The 17,680-nt window shown below is 46.5% G+C and overlaps 1 long non-coding RNA gene across 2 annotated transcripts in view; it reads left to right on the top strand.

Moving 5' to 3' along the window:
* The window catches only part of LOC129047699 (uncharacterized), a 53,791-nt gene that overhangs the window by 631 nt on the left and 35,480 nt on the right, over nucleotides 1-17,680 (top strand). The window contains exon 1 of one of the 2 annotated variants that reach the window (XR_010140984.1): nucleotides 9,255-9,356. The exons of the other annotated variant lie outside the window; for it this stretch is intronic. This is a non-coding gene — a long non-coding RNA (uncharacterized LOC129047699). Of the gene's footprint in view, nucleotides 1-9,254; nucleotides 9,357-17,680 lie in introns of those variants that run through there. 2 annotated transcript variants of the gene reach the window in all.

Genomic DNA, 17,680 nt, shown 5'->3' with positions numbered 1-17,680 from the left:
TAAGCTCAGGAGTTCAAGACCTGCCTGGGCAATATAGTAAGACCCCCATTTCTACAAAAAATATTAATTAAAAAAAAAATTAGCCAGTATAGTGTCACACTCCTGTAGGCCCAGCTACTCAGGAGGCTGAGGCAAGAGAATTGCTTGAGCCCGGGAGGTCAAGGCTGCAGTGAGCCTCAAATGCACCACTGCACTCCAGCCTTGACCCTGTCTTAAAAAAAAACAAAAAGTCAGCCAAATATGGGTAGCCTCTACATAATGTGTTCCTGGAAATAAATATGAAACCAGAATGTCCAAAAGTTGACACCATAGAGTTTCTGTTCCCAGAGAGTTTTAAAATCTTTCTAATTACATCCGGATTTTTTTTTTTTTTTTTTTTTTTTTGAGATGGAGTCTCGCTCTGTTGCCCAAGCTGGAGTGCAGTAGCGCGATCTCGGCTCACTGCAACCTCCATCTCCCGGGTTCAAGCAATTCTCCTGCCTCAGCCTCCAGGAGTAGCTGGGACTACTGGGGCATGCCACCACGCCTGGCTAATTTTTGTATTTTTAGTAGAGACGGGGTTTCACCATGTTGGCCAGGCTGCTCTTGAACTCCTGAGCTCAGGTGATCCGCTGGCCTCGGCCTCCCGGAGTGCTGGGATTACAGGCGTGAGCCACTGCTCCTGACCTGTTTTTTTTGTTTTGTTTTGTTTTGTTTTGACACAGGATCTTATTCTGTTGCCCAAGCTGGAATGCAGTGGTGTGATCACGGCTCACTGCAGCCTTCACCTCCTGGGCTCAAGTGATCCTCCTGCCTCGGGCTCCTGAATAGCTGGAACAACAGGCACGCACCTTGGGTACTACAAGTTTCTTTTTTTTGAGATGGAGTTCCGCTCTTGTTACCCGGGCTGGAGTGCAATGGCTCAATCTCAGCTCACTGCAACCTCCACCTCCTAGGTTCAAGTGATTCTCCTACGTCAGCCTCCCAAGTGGCTGGGATGACAGGCATGCGCCACTATGCCTGGCTAATTTTGTAGTTTTGTTGTACCCGAGCGAGTTAGAAAAACGCCACACTTTGAGACGAAGAGTCCTTTAGTAGCCAGTAACCAAGAGATGGCTAACGCTCAAAATTCTCTTGGCCCTGAGGAAGGGGCTTGATTAACTTTTATACTTTGGTTTAGGAAGTGGGGATGGGGGGGTCTAGTTAAAACAATTTTACAGAAGTAAAGTAGTCAAAAAGTTAAAAGAATAAATGGTTACAGGTCAAAAAGTTAAAAGGATAAATGGTTACAGGAAAGTAAACAGTTCCAGGTGCAGGGACTTTAAGACTATTACAAGGTGATAGACCCAGGGTTTTGGGCGTTATCAATTGGACGAATTTCTGGGAACTGCGGTTATAGCTTGCCACAGTATCTTATCAGTTAATTGCATTCTTGGATGTGCTGGGAGTCAGCTTGCACAAGTTAAGTCCTTGAGGAAGGGGCTGCCAGTGAAAGAGCCAAGATGGAGTCTATCTGGCTCTCTTAGCTAAGGGAGAGTCAATTCAGGTGGAAACAAGGCTGGGTGATTAAAGGAAAAGGGAGAGTCTAAAAACAGAGTTAGTAAAAACCAGGTTGGGCATTACAGTTTCAACATGGTTTCTCCATGTTGGTGAGGCTGGTCTTGAACTCCCGACCTCAGATGATCCGCCTGCCTCGGCCTCCCAAAGTTCTGGGATTACAGGCGTGAGCCACTATGCCCAGTCTGGTGTTTTTTGTTTGTTGGTTGGTTTGTTTTTTGACACAGGATCTTATTCTGTTGCCCAGGCTGGAATGCAGTGGTGGGATCACAGCTCACTGCAGCCTCCACCTCCTGGGCTCAAGTGATCCTCCTGCCTCAGGCTCCTGAGCAGCTGGGATTACACATGTGGCACAACAACAGGCACGCACTGTGGCTACTACAAATTTCTTTCTTTCTTTTTTTTTAAAGATGAAGTCTTTCTCTTATCCCCCAGGCTGGAGTGCAATGGTGCCACCTCAGCTCACTGCAACCTCTGCCTCCCGGGTTAAAGCAATTCTCCTGCCTCAGCCTCCCGAGGAGCTAGGATTACAGGTGCATACCACACCGCCTGGCTAATTTTTGTATTTTAAGTAGAGACGGGGTTTCACCGTGTTGGCCAGGCTGGTCTCAAACTCCTGACCTCAGGTGATCCACCCGCCTCAGCCTCCCAAAGTGCTGGGATTACAGGTGTGAGCCACCGCACCCGGCCTTTTTTTATGTTTTTTTTGTTTGTTTGTTTGTTTTAAGACAAGTTTCTTAATTTGCTTCCTTCACAACTGAGCAGAGTCCATTAGCTTAGACTGCCTGGGGAAACTCTGATTGAGACAGATACAGCCTCTGGCATGTCCAAGGAATCGTCTTATGTGTTTTAAGTTTATGAGACCTATGTTTCTTTTCTTTTTTTGAGACGGAGTCTTGCTCTATCACGCAGGCTGGAGTGCAGTGGCGCGATCTCAGCTCACTGCAACCTCCGCCTCCTGGGTTCAACTGATTCTCCCGCCTCAGCCTCCTGAGCAGCTGGGATTACACATGTGCCTCACCACGCCCGGCTAATTTTTGTGTTTTCAGTAGAGACGGGGTTTCACCATGTTGGCCAGGCTGGTCTCAAATTCCTGATCCTGACCTCAGGTATCCACCCGCCTTGGCCTCCCAAAGTGCTGGGATTACAGTCGTGAGCCACCGCACCCGGCCTATGAGACCTATGTTTCTTATGACTATGACTCATATCAGCACTTTAATTTTCCATTTTCCATCCATGGTTATAAATTAATAAGGGCTAAAATGCAATGAAATATTTAAAGGCTTGTACAAATAGTCCTTAAGTCGGCAATGCTGCTGAAATTGGCAGTATCAGCAGGTAAGATGGTTGATATGAGAATGGTTGTCAGCTGAGAGATGAAAGTTCAAATTCAGCAGAAGTAATGTTCCTAAAGACTGTGTGGTAGATTGCACTACTAATCAAGTTCACCAAATAATCTGGCTTCCTCTCTGTGGTGCCTCTGAAAAATATTGAGAATAATATAATTAACAATATTTTTTATTCCATTACTTAGATTTCATCACATCCTAAGATTTTGCCATTTTTGGTTCATAGTCTTTTTTTTTTTTTTTTTTTTTTTTGAGATGCAGTCTTGCTGTGTCACCCAGGCTGGAGTTCAGTGACTCAATCTGGGCTCACTGCAACCTCCATCTCCCAGATTCAAGCAATTCTTCTGCCTGAGGCTCCCAAGTAGCTGGGATTACAGGCACGTGCCACCATGCCTGTAATCACAATTTGTTATATCAACATGTAAATGTCAGACAATCATTGGAAGTGCCAGCCAGTCAGAGGAGGGAATTGAGGGAAAGACAGGACAATATTTGATGGCTACATTCTGGGTTTGTTATTGTTGTTGTTTTTGAGATGGAGTCTCACTCTGTTGCCCAGGCTGGAGTGTAGTGGCACGATCTTGGCTCTCTGCAACCTCTGCCTCCCGGGTTCAAGTGATTCTCCTGCCTCAGCCTCTGGAGGAGTTGGGATCACAGGTGTATGCCATCACGTCTGGTTAATTTTTTTTTTTTTGAGACGGAGTCTCGCTCTGTCGCCCAGGCTGGAGTGCAATGGCGCGATTTCGGCTCACTGCAAGCTCCGCCTCCCGGGTTCACACCATTCTCCTGCCTCAGCCTCCTGAGTAGCTGGGACTACAGGCGCCCGCCACAACGCCGGGCTAATTTTTTTTTTTTGGTATTTTTTTAGTAGAGACGGGGTTTCACCGTGTTAGCCAGGATGGTCTCGATTTCCTGACCTCATGATCCGCCCACCTTGGCCTCCCAAAGTGCTGGGATTACAGGCGTGAGCCACCGCGCCCGGCCATGCCTGGTTAATTTTTTTGGTATTTGTATTATTTATTTATTTATTTATTTTTGACATGGAGTCTCACTCTGTCACCCAGGCAGGAGTATAGTGATGTGATCTTGGCTCACTGCAACCTCCGACTCCCAGGTTCAAGCAATTCTCCTGCCTCAGCTTCCCAAGTAGCTGGGATTACAGGTTTGTGCCACCATGCCCAGCTAATTTTTGTATTTTTTTTTTAGTAAAGACAGGGTTTTGCCATGTTGGCCTGGCTGGTCTTGAACCCCTGGCCTTGAGTCATCCACCCATATCAGCCTCCCAAAATGCTGGGATTATAGGCCACCATGAGCCACCGTGCGCTGCCCTCACCTATTTTTGAAGGCAAGCAGGTTTCCCCACTGTAAAGATGCTCTTTTGATCCTCCCTTACTATACAGTGCTCTTCGAAGGAAGTGACTTTGGGGAGCCCACACCTAAGGAGTGAGGAGTTGTGCTTCCCCTCCTTGAGGACAAAGTATCTACATTAATTATTTGAAATTTTTCTTCATGGGGGATTTGTCTCTTCAGCCCCATTTATTTAGTTTTTATTCAATCCTTTATTTATATCAGTAAGGACCTCTGGGTGTTAACATAGTTCCAGTTCCTTTTTTGTTTTTGAGACTGGGTCTGGAGTACAGTGCTGTGATCTTGGCTCACTGCACCTTCAACCTCTTAGACTCAAGTGTTCCTCCCACCTCAGCCTCTTAAGTAGCTGGGGCCACAGGGGGGCCACCAAGCCAGACTGATTTTTGATTTTTGTATTTTTTGTTAATACGGATTTCACCATGTTGCCCAGGCTGGTCTTGAACTCCTGAGCTCAAGCAATCCTCCAACCTCAGCATCCCAAAGTGCTGGGATTACGAGTGTGAGCCACTGAGCCCTTTGTTAAAAAAAAAGGGTTTTTTTTGTTTTAAAATTAAGACAAGCTCTCTCTCTGTCACTTAGGCTAAAATGCAGGGTGCAATCACAGCTCACTGTAACCTCAAATTGCTGGGCTCAGGTGATCCTCTCCCAGCCAAGTTCATTTTTAAAAGTGCAAACTTTTCTCCATGGGGAAAACAGGAAAGGCTGCCAAACATTTCCATAAACAAAGTGCCCTCAGCCTTGTTTCAAGCACATCCCAGAAATGTGTTAAATCCTCTGTGTAGCAAGAGACTTGGCACAAGTAAAGAGAGATTGCTTCTTGTAGTCTAAAATGACTGACTAGATTAAAACACCCTTGTGAATATTTCTCCCAGGATATGCTTAAACTAATCCCACATTTCAGGAAGGAAACAAAATTTAAATGCATTCTTTGTTTCTCGTTGTTATTTACATGAACCCATGCAAAAAACAGAAAACCTCCCTTAGACAATGAAAACAACAACAACAACACACACAAACAACAATACTTATGAATGATTTAGTCCCAGAGAGAGAGGAGAGAGAGAGCCGGGTGTGGTGGCTCACGCCTGTAATCCTATCACTTTGGGAGGCCGAGGCAGGCAGATCACTTGAGTCAGGAGTTTGAAACCAGCCTGGCCAACGTGGTGAAACCCCATCTATACCAAAAAAAATTAGGCCGGGCCTGGTGGCTCACGCCTGTAATCCCAGCACTTTGGGAGGCTGAGGCGGGTGGATCACCTGAGGTCAGGGGTTTGAGATCAGCCTGACCAACATGGAGAAACCCTGTCTCTACTAAAAAATACAAATTAGCTGGGTGTGGTGGCGCATGCCTGTAATCCCAGCTACTCGGGAGGCTGAGGCAGGAGAATTGCTTGAACCTGGGAGGCAGAGGCTGCAGTGAGCCAAGATTGTGCCATTGCACTCCAGCCTGGGCAACAAGAGTGAAACTCCGTCTCAAAGAAAGAAAGAAAGAAAGAAACTAGCCAGGCATGGTGGCGGGTGCCTATAATCCCAGCGACTTGGGAGGCTGAGGCAGGAGAATTGCTTGAACGTGGGAGGTGGAGGTTGCAGTGAGCCGAGATCACACCACCACTCCAGCCTGGGTGACAGAGCAAGACTCTGTCTCAAAAAAAAAAAAAAAGGAGGGAGAGCAAGGAGAGGCAGTGAAGGTGTTCTTGCAACTTACCACCTTCCTGGAGCCCTCAATTTCACTGCAGACCTTACCAAGTACTTAGGCAAGTTTCACCTGCAAGGGAAGCTTTTGGTTGTCAAGGTGATCCCAGCAGGCAGCAACCTGCTTTCAGACAACCATAAAGCTAAGTAATGGTGATGGGATACAGTCACCAACCATGTCCTGACTTCCTGAGGTCTCCAAGCTCCACATGATTGCCCAACTCCCTTTTCATGCCACAACCTGCAACACCTCGGGATCATTCTTCTCACACTTCCAATAGTTGCCTACGGACTTGGCACTGATAGAGCTGGTCCTCCCCTCCAAAGGCTGTATTCCTTACTGGCTTTAGAAGGTAATACTATGTAACGCTGTAGCTCTGCCACTAGTTACCTGTGTACCTGTGGGCAAGTTGCTTCACCTCTCTTGCCTCAATTTCTCAAGTGTAAAATGAAGACACTAGTTGTAGTTGGCTCCAGGCTCTCTCTGGTCTGAAATTTCATGACCATGTTAAATCTTTCAAGGCTGAGATAATACTGTTTCCCAATACTGTGCAAACATAACACTGGATAAAACAGAATGTTGGCTGGGCATGGTGGCTCACACTTGTAATCCCAGCACTTTGGGAGACCGAGGTGGGCAGATCACTTGAGGTCAGGAGTTCGAGGCTAGCTTGGCCAACATGGCGAAACCCTGTCTCTACTTTTTTTTTTTTTTTTTTTTTTTTGAGACGGAGACTTGCTCTGTCACCCAGGCTGGAGTACAGTGGTGTGATCTCAGCTCACTGCAACTTCCGCCTCCTGGGTTCAAAAGATTCTCCTGCCTCAGCCTCCAGAGTAGCTGGGATTACAGGTGCATGCCACCATGCCCGGCTAATTTTTGTATTTTTTTAGTAGAGGTGGGATTTCACCGCGTTGGCCAGGCTAGTCTGGAATTCCTGACCTTGTGATCTGCCCACCTTAGCCTCCCAAAATGCTGGGATTACAGGAGTGAGCCACTGCACCCAGCCGAAACCCTGTCTCTACTAAAAAAAAAATACAAAAAAAAAAATACAGAAATTGGGCCAGGCAAGGTGGCTACTCAGGAGGCTGAGGCAGGGGAATCGCTTGAAACTGGGAGGCAGAGATTGTAGTGAGCTGAGATCTCGCTACTGTACTCCAGCCTGGCGACAGAGCAAGACTCACTCAAAAAACAAACAACAAACAAACAAACAAACAAAAAATTAGCTGGGCCTGGTGGCAGGCGCCTGTAATCCCAGCTACTTGGGAGGCTGAGGCAGAAGAATCGCTTGAACTTGGGAGGTGGAGGTTGCAGTGAGCCAAGATCACGTCACTGCACTCCAGCCTGGGTAATAGAGTGAGACTGTGTCTCAAACAAACAAATAAAACAAAAATAGGTCACACAAACTAGTTTTATATCCCCCAAATAGACATTGTTGATCCAAGTTTAAATCAACTCTAGTTTGAAAATTAATGTAGGAATCTGAAGCTCAAATTTTTCTTTCAAAACGGAGCAAGATCTCCATGATTGTGTTCCTCTCACCCTCTGGCTTGGCTCTTTTTTCGCTTTGCCTCCTTTTGATCTTCTGTCCTCCTTACAACTCTTTATAGGGTTATGGTTGCTCCCTGATCTAACTTCTACATCTTGCTTTCCTGATTGGACTGGCAGCTTAAGTATAGTCTGTAATATTCACTAATTGACTTTGCATGATTTGGATGTTTATCATTGGGTCCCCTCTTCTGATTGTTTTTTTTTTTTTTTTTTTTCCATGACGGAGTCTGGCTCTGTTGCCCAGCTGGAGTGTAGTGGTGGTACAATCTTGGCTCACTGCAACCTCTGCCTCCCAGGTTCAAGCAATTATCCTGCCTCAATCTCCCAAGTAGCTGAGATTACAGGTGCGCACCACCATGCCCGGCTAATTTTTGTATTTTTAATAGAGATGGGGTTTCACCATGTTGGCCAGGCTGGTCTCAAACTCCTGACCTCAAGTGATTTGCCCACCTTGGCCTCCCAAAGTGCTGGGATTATAGGCGTAAGCCACCGCACCTGGCCTACTCTGATTGCTTTTTTATTTTTATTTATTTATTTATTTATTTATTTGAGACGGATTCTTGCTCTGTCATCCAGGCTGGTGTGTAGTGGCGCGATCTCGGCTCACTGCAATCTCTGCCTCCTGGATTCAAGTGATTCTCCTGTCTCAGCCTCCCAGGTAGTTGGGACTACAGGCATGCGCCACCATGCCTGGATAATTTTTGTGTTTTTAGTAGAGATGGGGTTTTATTATGTTGGCCAGGCTGGTCGCAAACTCTTGACCTTGTGATCTGCCTGCCTCAGCCTCCCAAAGTGCTGGGATTACAGGCGTGAGCCACTGTGCACAGCCCTCCTCTGATTGTTTAAGCAGGTGAGTGTTACATGGTTAGGCTGGTAGCATGGTGCGGGGTGGGGGTTCTAGCATTGGCTCTGGGACCTCAGACTGGACAAACACCCAACAAACATTTACGGACTATTTAGCATGTGCAGGTGCTCTACTGAATGTAGATTGAATAGGAATTCTGTAAACCATTTCCCTTTCCCTTTGCACACATGTAGACCTTATTTCCCAGGTTTCTTTTATAGTTCAGTAAGGCCATGTGCTTGAAATGTGGGTGAAAATGATGTCTGCCTCTTCCAGCTCAGACCATAAACACCCCTCCTGCAAGCATCCACTTTCTCTTTTTCATAACCAAAAAACCCCTGAAAGTTTAGAAATTCCTGTTAATGGAATATAGTAGGTGTATGGGGGCCACAGGCTCTTGGCACCCTAAAGGATCAGAAAAATCACTGACACGAGGCAGATTGATTAATAGGAGAAAAGGCATACCAATTTATTTAACGTGTATATATGGGAGTTTTTTTTATTAAAAAATTTTTTTCGAGCTGGGCACAGTGGCTCACAGCTGTAATCCCAGCACTCTGGGAGGCCTAGGCGGGTGGATCACCTGAGGTCAGGAGTTCCAGACCAGCATGACCAACATGGTGAAACACCATCTCTACTAAAGATACAAAAGATTAGCCAGGCATGGTGGCATGTGCCTGTAATCCCAGCTACTCAGGAGGCTGAGGCAGGAGAATCACTTGAACCCAGGAGGCAGAAGTTTCAGTGAGCTGAGATTGTACCACTGTACTCCAGCTGGGCAACAAGAGTGAAACTCATTCTCAAAAAAAATATATATATATTAACATGCACACAAAATAAATAAAATTAAATAACAAATAATTTTTTTTCACTAATCAAGTGTTGTGGCTTTTTTCTTCCCATAGTTAGGAGAGCAGGAGGGAGTGGTGTCCAGTGGCTTTTTCACTCCTGTAGATCAGCAAGCAGGAGAGGGTGTTACAAGCCCTTTTATTCCTACCACCCACAGCTCAGTGAGCAGGTAAGCAGAAGGGAGTTGCACCCAGCAGCTTTTTCACTTCTGTGGTTCAGCAAGCGAAAGAGGTGTGTTATTGCTCTTTTCACTCCCACTGTTTGGCAGGTTCCTGGTTCTTGTCCCATGATCAAGAGGAATGAGGGGTGTGGTGGCTTATGCCTATAATCCCAGAATTTTGGAAGGCCGAGGCAGGTAGATCATCTGAGGTCAGGGGTTTGAGAACAGCCTGGCCAACATGGCAAAACCCCATCTCTACTAAAAATACAAAAATTAGCTGGGCATGGTGGTGCATGCCTGTAGCAGCTACTCAGGCAGTTAAGGCAGAAGAATCACTTGAACCCCGGGGGTGGAGGTTGCAGTGAGCTGAGATAGCGCCACTGCACTCCAGCCTGGGTGACAGAGTGAGACTCTATCTAAAAAATAAATAAATAAATAAACAAAGAGGATTGAGGCATGCAGACACTGGAGGGTGAGCAAGGCAGAGTAGAATTTATTGAACAACAGAAAAGCTCTTGACAAAGAGAGGAGACCTAAAGTGGGTAGCCATCTGTGAGGCTGAGTCTGGGGCATTTGGGGCTTCGAATGGGGGAGTGTGTGCTGATTGGTCCATTGAGGCCTTGGAAAAAAGCAACAGCCAATTGGTTAAAGGGCATAATCCAGAAGGAACTGATCTAGAGAGAGTGGGTAAGTTCTCACTCTGGTCATGGACTGGATCTGGAAGCAGCAATTTGGTTTTCAGACTTTAGACTGTCCTTAGCTTGAAGGTTGAGTTTCACTGGGGACCTGTCCCTGTCTGCCTAGGAATTTGTCTATCTCCTGTCACCATCACAAGCAGCAGCACTGAACACAGGAGGTTTTAGAATGGAGACACAGCTTCCCAATGAGGTACACATGCTTATATATCATCTTGAGGTTACAGAAACAATGGGGGCTTGGATCCTGGTAAAACAGGTTATGGGGCTAGGCATGGTGACTCATGCCTGTAATTCCAGCACTTTGGGAGCTCGAGGCAGATCACTTGAAGTCAGGAGTTCAAGAATAGCCTAGCCAAGATGGGGAAAACCCATCTCTACTAAAAATACAAAAATTAGCCTGGCATGGTGGTGCACACCTGTAATCCCAGCTACTTGGGAGGCTGAGGCAGGAGAATCACTTGAACCCAGGAGACGGAGATTGCAGTGAGCCAAGATTGCTCCACTGCACTCCAGCATGGGCGACAGAGCAAGACTCTGTCTCAAAAAACAAACAAACACCAAACAAACAAACAAACAAAAAGCAAAAAACAGGTTATGGGATGGAGAACAAGAGAAATTATATTGAGGAGGCAATAAATGATTACTAGAGAGAATGATTAGATCCAGAACAGAGATTAAATTGTAAATAGCTCTCTTTGGAATGTAAATGACCTTGGAAACATTCATTATACTTGTAAAAGGTCTGTTCAAGTGTGATTACATCTTGATCTTTTCTGCAAATGGATAATGAGATAACAGAGAGAGGAGAAAAAAAATTGTTCTCCTGGTGGGTTTGCATCTTATGCAGATAAAGGAACTTCCACTTTTATGGGGGAAACAGTCCGGGTCGGAGTACAGGTCAGAGAAACCTTGAGGCTTTGTCAGTTCGGCACTGTCAAAACACCATATTTTGGGGTATTGGTTTCTGAGCCCCAACAGATGTTAAATAATTACTTGGGGCCAGGCCTTGTGGCTCAAGCCTGTAATCCCAGCACTTTGGGAGGCCAAAGTGGGCAGATCACCTGAGGTCAGGAGTTTGAGATCAGACTAGCCAACATGGTGAAACCCCTCTCTACTAAAAATACAGAAATTAGCTGGGCATGGTGGCGCATGCCTGTAATCCCAGCTACTTGAAAGGCTGAGGCATGAGAATCGCTTGAACCCAGGAGGCGGAGGTTGCAATGAGCCAAGATCAGGCCACTGCACTCCAGCCCAGGCAACAGAGCGAGACTCCATCTCAAAACAAAACAAAACAAACAAAAAAAAAACTACTTGGTAATTTGTTCATTGATTCTGTGATTTCAAAATGCCAATACTTGGAAGCAATCTATTGGGTAGCTGTTGCTGAGATGATTAAAACTGAGTTAGGATCTTTTATACCGAGTTCCTTCTATAAGACACTTTCAGAGTTTGGCCAACTGAGTGATGATTGAAATAAAATTCCTAAATATCATCTGTCTCCTATTAAATCAACTATTTCTCTCCTTATCTATTTCATTTCTAGCCACACAATTTGAAAACAGTTTATCTTGAAGTCTTAGTGCAGTCTTATTTCAAACATTTATTCTGAGCTGTGGTTAATACACTTAGTTACTTGAGAGTACAACATTGTTATTCCCAGAAAACATTTTGCTGCATAGCAAAACCTCCTAGATTCTGTGACCTTAAACCATTTATTTCCTATGCTATAATTCTCAGATCATTATGGTGGTTACTTTTCTTTTGGATTTCGGGGAACATATAAAACTTGTAATAAATGGGCCAGGCGTAGTGGCTCATGCCTGTAATCCTAGCACTTTGGGAGGCTGAGGTGGGCGGATTGCTTGCTCTCAAGAGTTTGAGACCAGCCTGGGCAATACAGTGAAACCCTGTCTCCACTAAAATACAAAAAATGAGCCAGGAATGGTGGCGTGCACCTGTAATCCCAGCTACTCGGGAGGCTGAGGCAGGAGAATTGCTTGAACCCAGGGGGGCAGAGGTTGCTGTGAGCCGACATCATGCCACTGCACTCCAGCCTGGGTGACAGATCCAGACTCCATCTCAAAAAAAAAAGGGCTTCTCTGGTTCTCCACAGAATAGTCAGTCAGAAAGCTCAGGCAAACCTAGCCATGTCACTCCCTTGCTAGAAACCCCTTGATGGCCCCCTAGCACCATTAAAGCCAAGTCTCTTAACTGGGCATACAGGTCTTATTGCTCAAGCTGAAGTGCAATGGCACGATCTTGGCTCACTGCAACCTCTGCCTCCCCAGTTGAGTGATTCTCCTGCCTCAGCCTCCCAAGTAGCTGGGATTACAGGCATGTACCACCATGCCTGGCTAATTTTGTATTTTTAGTAGAGACGGGGTTTCACCATGTTGGCCAGGCTGGTCTCAAATTCCTGACCTCAGGTGATCCACTCACCTCAGCCTCCCAAAGTGCTGGGATTAAAGGAGTAAGCCACCGTGCCCAGCATACATGGTCTTCTTTCTGATTCAGTCCCTGCTGCCCTTCCTGGCTTCATCACTCAGCATCATCTTTCTCCTCCCACGCTGCCTGATTCCCCCAGCCAACGGCACTGCAGGGAGCAGCTGCAGCGAATTCCAGACCTGGCACACTTCCCATCCCCAGGTCTCCTGTGCTCACGCTGGTCCCTCTAACGTGTACACTTTTCTCCACCTCTTTGATTTGTCTACCAAGGTCTCACCTTTGATGTGAAGTCCTTTGCCAGGTCTTCTCTAACTTCCCTTGAGTTAGGTGCTGGTATCCCTTAGGGAAATTTTTGACTACTCATAACAGAGAAGTGACAACTGTGGCTTAACAAGACAGAAACTGAATTTCTCATGTTAAATGAGTGTGGAAACAGAGTCCAGCGTGGTATGACAGCTTGACAGTCATGACGGTCCTGGCTCCTTTTCTTCTTCTTTCATGTCTGGGCACCAGCCTCCTCCTTCTTCTTCTCCTTCTCCTTCCTTCTTCCTTCTTCTTTTTTAAAATTTTATTTATTTTATTTTAAAGAATACAGAGGCCAGGCGCAGTGGCTCATGCTTGTAATCCCAGCACTTTGGGAGGCTGAGGTGGGTGGATCACCTGAGGTCATCTGTACTAAAAATACAGGCGCCTGTAATACCAGCTACTTGGGAGTCTGAGGCAGGAGAATCGCTTGAACCCAAGAGGCGGAGGTTGCAGTGAGCTGAGATAGCGCCACTGCACTCCAGCCTGGGCAACAAGAGTGAAACTCCGTCTCAAAAAAAAAAAAGAATAGCGAGAGTCTCACCATGTTGCCCAGGCTGGTCTTGAACTCCTGACCTCAGGTGATCTGCCCACCTTGGCCTCCCAAAGTGTTGGGATTATAGGCCTGAGCCACCGTGCCTGGCCCAAGCACAGACTTCTGTTCTGTGTGTCACCTCATGGTCCAGGCTGACTGCATCCACTCTCACCTCCACATCACAAGCAAAGGGAGTTAGAGCCCTTCCCATATGGCCGTCATCCCAACTCTGCAGCATCCAGCCATAACTAGACTCCTCCTCCCCAATGGCTCTAGAAGAGGCTAGCAGCCTTCAATGTTAACCCAAATAAGTCAGGGTTCCCTTGTGATGACCCTAATGTTCACTATCTTGGCATCCTACCTTCTTTATCCTGGCATTTATCCTCTTTCCCCAGAGTTACCTTCTTACCCCTCTAAGAGCAAGTCAGTAAAAAGATTGGTTTGTCATGTTTCCTTGCTGACTGTTGTATCCCTGCACCTAACACAGTAGCTTGAACACAGCAGGTACTCAATACTGGAAAAGGAAAGGGTAGCTTTTTGGCCTTCAATTTAGGAACAGAGGTAACACAACAGGTTAGATCAAGCACATCTCTTTTTTTTTTCTTGAGGCAAGGTCTTGCTCTGTTGCCCAGGCTAGAGTGCAGTGGCATGATCTCAGCTCATTGCAGCATCAACCTCCTGGGCTCAAGCAATACTCCAACCTCAGCCTCCCAAGTAGCTGGGACTACAGGCTTGTGCCACCACCTTCTGCTAATTAAAAAAAAAAAAAAAAATTGTAGCGTGGTGTGGTGCCTGGTGCCTGTAATTCCAGTACTTTGGGAGTACAACGCAGAAGGATCACATGAGCCTAGGAGTTCAAGACCAGTTTGGGCAACACAAGAAGACTCCATCACTACAAAAAGTACAAAACGTAGCCAGGCATGGTGGCGTGTACTTGTAGTACCAACTACTCAGGAGGCTGAGGTGGGAGAGTTGCTCGAGCTGGGGAAGTGGAGGCTGCAGTGACTGGTGATTTTGCCACAGCACTCCAGCCTGGGAGACAGAGCAAGACCCTGTCTTGAAAATAAGAGAATATATTAGCCGGGCGTGGTGGCTCACACCTGTAATCCCAGCACTTTGGGAGGCTGAGGCAGGCGGATTTCCTGAGGTCAGGAGTTCGAGACCAGCCTAACCAACATGGAGAAACCTTGTCTCTACTAAAAGTACAAAATTAGCTGGGCGTGGTGGTGCATGCCTGTAATCCCAGCTACTTGGGAGGCTGAGGCAGGAGAATCGCTTGAACCCGGGGAGGCAGAGGTTGTGGTGAGCCGAGATCACGCCACTGCACTCCAGCCCGGGCAACAGAGCGAAACTCTGTCTCAAATAAATAAATAAATAAATAAACCATATATTAAAAAAAAAAATTTTTTTTTGTAGAGCCAAGATCTCTCTATATTGCCCAGGCTGGTCTCAAACTCCTGGCCTCAAGAGATCCTCCCACCTTGGCCTCCCAAACTGCTGAGATTGCAGGTGTGAGCCACCATGACAGGCCAAGCACACCTTCTTTATAAAATGGGCAACACATTTGGCATGGATCTATTTATTTATGTTCTCATTTTTTTTTTTTTTTTTTTGAGATGAAGTCTTGCTCTATCAATCAGCTAGGCTGGAGTGCAGTGGCACGATAGCTCACTGCAACCTCCATCTCCTGGGTTCAAGCAATTCTCCTGCCTCAGCCTCTCGAGTAGCTGGGATTACAGGCGTGTGCCACCATGCCTGGCTAATTTTTGTATTTTTAGTAAAGACGGAGTTTCACCATGTTGGCCAGGCTGGTCTTGAACTCCCGACCTCAGGTAATCCACCTGCCTCGGCTTCCGAAAATGCTGGGATTACAGGCGTGAGCCACCATGGCTGGCCTATGTTCTCATTAAATACATTTTTTTTTTTGAGATGGAGTTTCGCTTTTGTTGCCTAGGCTGGAATGCAATGGTGCAATCTCAGCTCACTGCAACCTCCGCCTCCTGGTAGTTTAAGCGATTCTCCTGCCTCAGCTTCCTGAGTAGCTGGGATTACAGGCATGCACCACCATGCCCGGCTAATTTTTGTATTTTTAGTAGAGACAGGGTTTCACCATGTTGGTCAGGCTGGTGATGAACGCCTGACCTCAAGTGATCTGCCCGCTTTGGCCTCCCAAAGTGCTGGGATTACATGTGTGAGCCATCGGGGCCCAGCCAAATAAGTATTTTTTGAGTACCTAAATCAGGCTAGTTATGGGTGCCAGAGATACAGTGGTAAACTCAAATGGCAGGCTATTTTATACGGTACTATGTTTGGAATAAATTCCTGGCAGCAGATCTAAGCCTTGTTGGGTTCACCTTCCTTTTTCCTTCAGAGAAGGTTTAATTTTGTGCTTTTTACAGTAAGTATTCAATAAATCTCAATTGAGACAATGGTTGAAATAAGGACAGAGTGAGCGATTTTAAATGTCCTCATTAGCATCCCAATTTCCTCTTTAAAAATGTCACTTGGCCATTCTTCCCTTTTAAGTTTTATAGCCCCAAGGAAATGAACAATTGGCTAATAAATGTTGGATATAAATTCTAATTCCCTTTCCGGGAATGTAGCTTTGTAACATTCTATACTACTTTCCTTTGAACTCTGCATGTTGTAGAAATTTATGCAAAAAAGGCTTTCAGAGCCAGCTGAGATACACAGCATCACAAAGAGTTATCTTTCCTAGTCACAAGTTCGCAGCATTAAAGGTCTGGTGTAACGTGAAAGCCCCAGCTACCATCATGAATTTCTGTAAAGATTCTTCAAAAGACGTATTTCCCTAAGCTTGATATCTGAGAAAATAAGTTCATTTCCAGGCCGGGCACGATGGCTCACGCCTGTAATCCCAGCACTTCGGGAGGCCGAGGCGGGTGGATCACGAGGTCAGGAGTTCGAGACCAGCCTGGCCAAGATGGTGAAACCCCATCTCTACTAAAAATACAAAAATTAGCCAGGCGTGATGGCGGGCGCCTGTAATCCCAGCTACTTGGGAGGCTGAGGCAGGGAATTGCTTGAACCCGGGAGGAGGAGGTTGCAGTGAGCCAAGATTGCTCCACTGCACTCCAGCCTGGGCGACAGAGCAAGACTCCATTTCAAAAACAAAACAAAACAAATTAATAAATTAGCCAGGTGTGGTAGCAAACGCCTGTAATCATTCCAGCTACTTAGGAGGCTGAGGCAGAGAATATCTTGAACCCGGGAGGCGGAGGTTGCAGTGAGCCCAGATCTCGCGCCACTGCACTCCAGCCTGGGTGACAGAGAGAGACTCCATCTCAAAAAAAAAAAAAAAAAAAAAAAGTTCATTTCCAATTAGAGATAGGAATAAAAATAATATTTTTCTATTTTTTAATCACACACTTTTTTGTTTGTTTGTTTTAAGACAGAGTCTCGCTCTGTTGCCCAGGCTGGAGTGCAGTGGTGCCATCTCGGCTCACCGCAACCTCCGCCTCCCGGGTTCAAGGGATTCTCCCCCAGCCTCCCAAGTAGCTGGGATTACAGGCTCACGCCACCACACCCGGCTAAATTTTGTATTTGTGTTGGCCAGCCTGGTGGTCTCCAGCTGGTAGGGTCAGGTGATCCACCCGCCTCAGCCTCCCAAAGTGCTGGAATTACGGGCATAAGCCACCGTGCCGGGCCTTTTCTTATGGTGCTGTAGTTTGTCCCCGCACAAACTCATGTTGAAATTTGATCCCCAGTTGGAGGTGGGGTTTAATGGGAGGTGTTTGGGTCTTGGGAGCAGATTCCTCTTTTCTTCGTTTATTTTTTTTTTTCTTTTATTTATTTAGTTTTCCAGATCCCTCTTGACTAGATTAACACCCTGGATGTGGGTGGGTGAGTGAGTTCTCGCCGTTACTGGTCCCACGAGAGCTGGCTGCGGAAAACAGCCTGGTGCCTCCCCGCCGCTCTCTCTTGCCTTCTCTTTTGCCGGGCAGTCTCTGCACATGCTGCCTCCTCTTCACCTTCCCCCATGAGTGGAAGTAGCCTCAGGCCCTCACCGGAAGCTGAGCAGAGACTGGTGCCATGCTTCTTGTACAACCTGCAGAACTCTGAGCCAAAAAACCTCTTCTTTTCTTTACTTTTTTTTTTTTTTTTTGAGACAGGGTCTCACTCTATTGCCCAGGCTGGAGTGCAGTGGCACAATCATGGCTCACTGCAGCCTCGACATCCCAGACTCAGGTGATCCTCCCACCTCAGCCTCCCAAGTAGCTGGTGCTACAGGGGCACACCACCACACCAGGCTAATTTTTTGTACTTTTTTTAAGAGATGGGGTCTCCCCATATTGCCCAGGCCGGACTCAAACTCCAGAGCTCGAGTGATC

This window comes from Pongo abelii, chromosome 7 (genome assembly GCF_028885655.2).
Source record: "Pongo abelii isolate AG06213 chromosome 7, NHGRI_mPonAbe1-v2.0_pri, whole genome shotgun sequence".
Classification (NCBI taxonomy): Eukaryota; Metazoa; Chordata; class Mammalia; order Primates; family Hominidae; genus Pongo; species Pongo abelii.
The sequence above is the reverse complement of the archived record's forward strand: the minus strand, read 5'-3'. Positions and strand labels throughout refer to the sequence as shown.